At 47.1% G+C, this 8,630-nt stretch overlaps 1 pseudogene; it reads right to left on the bottom strand.

Moving 5' to 3' along the window:
* Positions 1-289: 289 nt before the first annotated feature.
* Positions 290-1,196, bottom strand: LOC114200521 (putative ribosomal protein uL10-like pseudogene; annotated as a pseudogene).
* Between the last annotated feature and the right edge of the window lie 7,434 nt (positions 1,197-8,630).

Below are 8,630 nucleotides of genomic sequence, written 5' to 3'. Positions count from 1 at the left end.
AAGCAGGGGGAGTGGGAGAGGGAGAAGCAGGCTTCCCACGGAGCAGTGAGCCTGATGCCAGGCTCGATCCCAGAACCCTGGGATCATGACCTGAGCTGAAGGCAGACGCTTAATGACTGGGCCACCCAGGCACCCCATTAAACCTTTTTTTGTAAGGTCATCAACCCATTTGTCTGTCATAAATAAATAGCAATAAACATTGGATTTTTTTTTTTTTTTTGGTAAGAGAAGTAAGCCTACATTTCCTTGTTTCACAAATAAAGTTAGCTGAATTGGTTGCTTTTGGTGATTAGTCTAAGAGACCAAATCCTGTATCCTCACTGGACTCCTCCAAATCTTCCTTTGCTTCACCTTTGGCTGGGGCTGTGGCCACAAATGCAGATGGATCAGCCAAGAAGGCCATGACCATTTTCAGCAAGTGGGAAGGTGTCATCAGCCTCCACAGACAAAGCCAGGACCCGCTTGTATCCATTGATGGTAGAATGGGGCACTGATGCAATAGTGGTGTAACCTAGCTGCATACAGATGCTGGCAACACACAGACACCCTCTGGGAAGTGAAAATGCAGTTTCCTCTGTTGTGTCAAGCACTTCAGGGGTGTAGATGCTGCCCTTGTCAAACACCTGCTAGATGATCAGCCCAAAGCCCCAAGGAGAAGGGGGAGAGGTTCAGCATGCTCAGCAGTGTGGCTTCTCTGGCTCCCACTTTGTCTCCAGTCTCAAGCAGCTGCACATCACTCAGGATTTCAGTGGTGCTCCTGGAGATTTTAGTGGCGATGCCAAAAGCTTGGAAGAAGGAGGTCTTTTCAGGCCCCAGACCAGTGTCCTGAGCTGGCACAGCGACTTCACATGGGGCTATGGCACCAGCACAGGCGGCAGCTGACACCTTATTGGCCAGCAGCATGTCCCTGATCTCAGTGACGTCACTGACCTCCTTGGTGACACAAAACCCATACTCCCCCAGATATGAGGCAACAGTTTCTCCAGAGCTGGGTTGTTCTCCAAATGCCCTTGGATGGACTTGTTCTTGCCCATCAGCACCACAGCCTTCCCACGGAGGGACATGCGGATCTGCTGCATCTGCTTGGAATCCATGTTGTCTGCTCCCACAGTGAAGCATTTTGGATAATCATCCAAAAGTTGGATGATCTTAAGGAAGCAGCTGGACTTCCAGGTCACCCTGTCTTCCCTGGGCATCATGGTGGTGCGTCAGGGATTGCCATGCAGGGTTTAAAGAGGATGCCACCCTCACAGGGATGCCTGGAAAGCACGACAGTCATTGCACTTTTATGCAGTCAAACTCATTGGTCTTGCCCGTCTGGGGTCTACCTTCCTTGTGCCACTTGGAAGGCCCACCCTCATCCCAAGTTTACAGGAAGAGTCATGTATATTTTTGTCTAGTGCCTCTGTGGTTTTATCATTACATTTAAATCTTTAATCCATCTGAAGAAGGTTTTGGTAAATGGTGGGGTGCAGAGAGGTCTGACTTTAAATTTTTTCAAATGCATCAAATGTTTTTCCATTGAATTCCTATCAAACCAAAAGTCTGATTTTTGGCCTTCTCAATGTTATATTAAATCTGCCAAGTTCTGGGCACCGGGGTGGCTCAGTTGTTAAGCATCTGCCTTCGGCTCAGGTCATGATCCCGGGGTCCCAGGATCGAGCCCCACATCGGGCTCCCTGCTCAGTGGGGAGCCTGCTTCTCCCTCTCCCACTCACGCTGCTTTTGTTCCTGCTCTCTTGGTGTCTCTCTCTGTCAAATAAATAAATAAAATCTTTAAAAAAATAAAAATAAAAAAATTAATCTGCCAAATTCTGCTTTAGTATCAAACTATTTTCATTATTAGAACTTTATATTGCATTTGAATATCTAATAGGGAAAAGCACCATTCATTTCTCTTCTTTTATAAACTGCCCTCACTAATTCTCACACATTTCTTTTTTCATTTTATCTGTCGAATTATTATGTCAAATTCCATTGGCAATTTAATTATATTTGTGGTATACCAAATTATATTTGTGGATTTATACATTTATAGATAAATTGGAGGAAAACTGACATCATATATATATATAATTCTATACTGGAACATATTTTGGTACTCCATGTGTTTTTTGTTTTACATGGCCCTAGTCAAGAAAGTTTTCTTCATATAGACTTTTTACATTTCTTGTTGACTTAATGATAGGGTTTTAAATGTTTTCATTTAAAATATATCAATTGTAGTATATTTTTGAAAGATTTTATTTATTTATTTGAGGGAGAGAGAGCACAAGCAGGCAGAGTGGCAGGTAGAGGGAGAGGGAGAAGCAGACTCTCCACTGAGCAGGGAGCCCAATTCAGGACTTGAACTCAGGACTCGATCCCAGGACGCCGGGATCACGACCTGAGCCGAAGGCAGACACTTAACCGACTGAGCCACCCAGGCACCCCCTAATTTTACTATGTTTTTATAATTGTTTATTGTTAAATTATAGGAAAGATATTTATTTACTTAATTATGCAACCATAAATTAGCAAAAGTTTGGCAAAAATCAATGAAAGTATTCTATAAGAATTAATTGGCTATGTGGAATTTACAATTACATATTTACAATCACAATTACCATTACAATTTACAATTCAAATTACAAGTTACAATTACAATACAATTGCATATTTTATTATTATTTATAAATTATTTGCTATACTTCCTTCGTATCAATAAATTTATAATAAACATATATGTATGCATATAAGTTCTTTCCTAAAGAGCCAGTTCTTAAGCATATATCAGCACCCACTAGTGGGGTATATGTGCCTGTGCTGATTAGTCTAAGCCAACATGGAAATCCCTAATTCCTTGTCAGTGATTGGTTCAGGAAGGGTTAGATCTAAGCCAGTGTGGGTCAATGGAACAGAAAACAGGTTTTCTGGGGGATTCTGAAAAGAAGCTTCCTTGCTCTTTGGTGAGAGCCCCAGGAAGCCAGCTTCTCTCCCTGGTCAAGGACAGGAGGCATATGGTCCCAAGTATTTTGGCAGCCATTGTGTGACCATAAGAATCACCCTCAGAATGAAGCTGAGTCTGTCAACAGTAGAGCAGGGAAACAGAACCTGCTGATGACACCTCAGACCCCGGGCTCATCTAACTATACAGTCTGCCCTACCTCTGGGCTTGTTGTTTGAGCCAGCTCATTGCCTGTTTATACCACTTTTCGCTAGGCTATTAGCCCAGAGCACCCTGCTGATGCACGAGGAATGAAAGAGATCGATGAAGCGCCATCCACAGGGCATAGCTTCTCAACCGATGACAGCACCTTCCCTCCCTCCGCTCTCCCCAGACCATTCTTCCCTGTACCCGGGGCATATGTGCAGCCCAGCCTCTGCCCCTGGCACTCTCCCTCCTCACTCATGGGCCACACTGGAAGCTTTCTCTCCTTTAAAGCTCAAATCCCACCACCTTCATGAAACTTGTCTAGTTCAAAGGGAATTCTCCTTCACACTCAGCTTGAATGAGCCTCACCACGTATTGCTTTCTGTGGATGCCTGTGCTCTCCTGAGGCTGGGTCTCTCTTCTCAACTAGAGCAAAATCCTCTGGGGCCAAGACCATTTTGTATGCATCCGTTGGCCTTTTCTACTGCCTGGCTCAACCTCTTGCTCCTTATAATGTTCAGTCAGTACTTTATGAGGAAACTACCGGCCTTTAATCTCTTTTCCTCCTTGCTTTTTATAAGCTGTGGGCACCAGGATTCAGCTGAATGAGATTCCCACAACAGCAAGAGGAGTGTGATTTTGTTTTGAAGGTCTTTACAAGTATAAGGCATGTCTAAAGTGGCTATAAATAATTTATATTGTCCATAACTCAAGCTGATCAAAATAGACCTCATCACCATGATGCGGCAAAATCTGGTACAAGCTGCTTTTCTGCTGCCTCCAAACCAATTACACATTTGGAGCAGATGAAAATCTGACTGGATTCCCTCCTGAATCGGATTAATGCCCCATCCACAATCACATTAATCACAATCTGTCTATGATTAGACATCGGATAATCCCATTGGACAAAAGGTGACAACCCAGATTCTATTATCTCATTTATTGTCTATTTTTGGAATTTGCTAGTAACTGTAGCCTTCAGAAGATGTTTTCCAGTGAAAGAGGATCATCTGTGCATTTTTTTTTAAGTTGTTGCTTGATGGACTTCGATTGTAGCCAAACATTTGGTGTCATTTATAATTCCTATTTTATTTTAAGGTGATGAAGAGACAAAATAGGGCATGAATGTTTGGTCCTTGTTATGAAAAAAAAATACATATTTAGCATCTTACGAATGTGTGTTGGAAAGACTAAAAGATGTCCTTTAAAACCTTTAACGGGTGCCTGGGTGGCTCCATCAGTTAAGCATCTGACTCTCAGCTCAGGTCTTGATCTCAGGGTCATGAGTTTAAGCCCCACGTTGGGCTCAACACTGGTCGTGGGGCCTACTTAAAAAAAAAAAAACACCAAAAAACTTTTAAAAAACTATGACTATAGCTTTATGAAGAGGCATCCTCACATTTGAGGACATATGATAAATCATTATCCATTTGTCTGAGTCTCATAAAAGGCAAGCATCTCTGATTGGTTAGGGGACTGTAACTGGACCCCAAAGTCTGCAAAACCTAAACCCACACACATCTGTGCAGGATGGTGGAGCTAATGACAATATTTAGTTTTTCTGCTGGGGAAATCCATTGAAAAATAAGCATCACTAATGTTCAAATGAAGCAGATAGCTGACAGTTCCTCTCATTTGAATCTAGAAATACTATTAATGAGAAATACAAAGACCGCATGAGTCAGGGTGATTCTGAGTCCATGCCCGCATTCCCTGACTTCAGGGCTGGCCCAGATGGCACAGCAGAGAAGACTTTGTCTCCTTCCACCCCAGAAAGATACAATTCACAATGCAGGGTTGGTCCCCATGATGCTGGTGTCTGAATCTTAACCCAGATTTTCAGAATGTTTTTTCAATATCTTTAACAAGTAAGTTACAAATGAGTGGTATTCTTTTCCTCTTGCCTCAGGATTACATATTGAAATTCTTCTCTTTACCCCATGTGACTGGTTGAGATTAATTGATCACCATCCACCCCTCCCCCAGACCAGCCTTCCTCCTGGCCTGCCTGTTTCTAAAGCCGGGGGGGGGGGGAGGGGGGCCCGGCCCAAAGTCCACGGGCACGTCTTCTTGCCTCACACGCCTCCCCCACACCCCCCTGATTTACAGCCTCGTTACTTCTTGCCTCGCTTGACTTATCCACGTGTTAATCTTTACATAGAACAGCTCTGTTCATGCCATGTTCCCATCCGAATCTCTTCACGCTGCAACAGGATCACAGAAGTTCCCCTTTGCCAGGGGAATGCCCCCAGAGTTCCTCAGCCTGGCGTGTGAAGCTTCCTACAGTCGAACCCAAACTTCTCGTTCAGCCTTTTGCTCGGCCGCCTCCTCTGTGACGGTCCGGCCGCACCTCTGTGACTCTGCGACGGTCCGGCCGCCTCCTCTGTGACTCTGCGACGGTCTGGCCGCCTCCTCTGTGACAGTCCGGTCGCACCTCTGTGACTCTGCAACGGTCCAGCCACCTCCTCTGTGACTCTGCGACGGTCCGGCCGCCTCCTCTGTGACAGTCCGGCCGCACCTCTGTGACTCTGCAACGGTCCGGCCGTTTGCACCTGTGGTGCGGCTGTGGCTTTGCTTGTGCCCCTGCCCATGTTCCGTCCTCACTCCAACCTCTCCCCACTTTTCACATTTCCCCCCAAATGCGCTTGACTCACACATCTCCTTCCTCTGTCTACGAAACCATTCTCTCCTCCTCCTTATCAGCCTGGAAGAATCATACTCACCCCAAAGGGCTCAGACGAGATGCCGTGGCCTCCAGGATGCCTTCCCAGCCTCCACTGCAGCCCTCCCCACCCTGCTGACCCCAAGTCAAAGGTGAGCAAAGCCGGACTCCAGGCCAAGTGGCAAGAACAGATTCTAATCAGCAATACACTACAGTACCGGGGCCAAGAGTCCCATGTGCACTGGACTCAACTTTGACTTGTACAGAGGTGACCAGGTGTTTTAAAGGGAGAATGAGGGAATAGGGAGGGGAGGGCAGGAGGGGCTCAGTAGAGTCAGGGAAGTGAAAAAGTACAAAAAGCAGGAAACGGGGGTTGGTTCATGAGAAACCCATCTGGGTTTGCTAATTGGTGCTTATCCAAGGTGGGTTCCTACCCTCCACAGTGGCTGGGAGACAGGGGCCCTATCTTCAGATGTTGACAGGAACAAACAGTAAATTCTCTTGACAGCCTTGAGTTTTCTGAGGAAGGCACTTGGGGGCGGGGGCAGGGTGGTCCTATGGATGCAGCCTTGAGCTGCTAGAAACAATGTTAGTGTTTTGTTCAAGGTTGAGGCCTCGTGGAGAAAGGGCTCGGAGGAGCCTGGCTAGAGTTTGGTCAAAGGAGAGAATTGTCTCCTGCCATTATTTTCCTCTCTTCTCTACCGTGTTATCTGCTTCAGTGAAGGACACCCTGTCCATCCAGGGCCCCAACCTGAAGCCTGGCCCATGTGGCAGGAGGCTGGCCTCTCAGCAAAACAACCATCCAATCCTGCTTTGGTGAATCTATTCCCTGTGGAGCTCAGTCTCTCCCTCGTTGCTTTCCTCCCTTTCTTCTTCATGTTACCCATTACCTGGATCTCAGCAAGGGAAGGAATCGTTCTAGGTGGAAACGGAGCACTGGAAGGGAGGCCCAGCGAGGCTGCAGGCTGGCAGAAGACAGCCTGGAACACCAGTGTGCCCGGCCAGAGGCTCAGAAGCACTCCCAGGCTGTGCCAAGCTGGCGAGGCCTCCCCCTCCTGGCGAGATAGGAAAAATGCAGCTTTCCACCAAAACAACAGGCACAGCTCCTTCCCACGGCCCCCTCCAGTCCCAAAATCTAGGGTTAGCAGTTGTCCCTAAAGCTATTTTCAGCGTGCGATTTGGAAAGAAACAAAAGGCTGGGGCAGAGGGAAAGGGAGAAGCAGACTCCCTGCCAAGCAGGGAGCCTGATGCGGGGCTCAGTCCCAGGACCCCAGGATCATGACCTGAGCCGAAGGCAGACGTTCAACCAATTGAGCCATCCAGGCACCCTGACCATGGGTTTCTTAATAGAGAATGATTTCAACACATGTCCATTGTAAACAAAGTAACAAACAAACAAGACCATTCCCATATGGACAGACTCAGTAGCACAAGTTTGCAACTAGTCTCACTGATCAGTGAGGGTGTGGGTTTGAGTCTCAGTCCCACCTCTTACTGGTTGTATTAACATGTGAAATTATTGATTTTTGATATCAGAAATATTGAAATTTCTGAGCTGCTGAACGGTGAATATAAGACCTACCTAACTTTGGGGCACCTGGGTGGCTCAGTCAGTTAAGCATCTGCCTTCTGCTCAAGTCAAGATCCTGGAGTCCTGGGATCGAGCTCCACATCGAGCGGGGAGCCTGCTTCTCCCTCTGCCTCTGCCTGCCCCTCTTCCTGCGCGCTCTCTCTCTCTCTCTCTCTCTCTGGCCAATAAATAAATAAAATCTTTAAAAAAATGCTTAAGACCTACCCACCTTCAAGGCAGAGCTGGCTTCACAGGCGTGTGATCTCTGCATTAAATGAGGTGGTCTGCAATTGCTTAGCCCAGGACCCAGCCTGCAGCAGGTGCTCAATGGGGGTTAGGGAAGAGGGAACAGACTCAGGAGGGAGGGAGAGAGGACCCAGTGGCACCACCCCATGGGGTTCCCCATGGGGTTCCTGTGTGCTCAAAGGGACTCAGTGGGAGGCAGGCAAGAGAGGCTGGGGCAAGAGCACAGGTTTGGATGTCAGGAGACCTAGAAACTTGTCAAGTTTCTGCCATTTCTCAGGTCTTAGTTGCTTTCTCTGAAGCATGGTGCCAAAATCCCACACCAAAACCCCACTCTCAGAGCTGTATGGTGGGTGAGGACGTGAATGCTGAGGCCCTACTTGGCCTCTTCTCTACAACATCTCCAATTGCCTTGGGAGAAAAGTAGAGGACTCTGGGCATGGGGCTGGTCCTCAGAGGGACAATGGCAGAACCCCATCCCTAGGGATGCCAGCAGGGAGAGCCCTGGCTTCCGGCTCCATCTCTGTCACTTACCTGCTGGATGCAAGGTCACTGAGCTTCAGTTTCCTTGCTGATACTCATGGTAAAGATTAATGCTCCTTCCACAAGCATCAACTTCCTTTGTGTTAGGGGGGCATCGCTCCTGTGGCATCCCCTTTGGAAGTGATCAGGTGGCAAGATGGTGCAGTGACTCCATAAGCAGGATCTGGAGGCAGACAGGCTGGTTCATAGGCTCCACCAGCTTTGTCACCTGGGACAAATTACTTAACCTCTCTGAGCCTCAGTTTCCTCATCTGTGAAGTAGGGATAATTTCAACAATAGTAACTTCTTTCCAGAATTGTTGTGAGGATAAGGGCAGTCATGCATGTGAAGGTGGCCCCAAGCAAGAGGCCAGTATGTTAGCCATCATGGTGACGATACTGAAGAGGTAGGTTATTCCCAGTATCCCTCCGCACATACGTGACTCCAGGAAAACAAGGAGACAAAACATCTTTGTGCCAGTGAAGGTCTCCCAAGC

The sequence above is a fragment of the Eumetopias jubatus genome, unplaced genomic scaffold (genome assembly GCF_037043125.1).
Source record: "Eumetopias jubatus isolate StellerSeaLion01/CBP00866 unplaced genomic scaffold, mEumJub1_p1.0 scaffold_7, whole genome shotgun sequence".
Classification (NCBI taxonomy): Eukaryota; Metazoa; Chordata; class Mammalia; order Carnivora; family Otariidae; genus Eumetopias; species Eumetopias jubatus.
The sequence above is the reverse complement of the archived record's forward strand: the minus strand, read 5'-3'. Positions and strand labels throughout refer to the sequence as shown.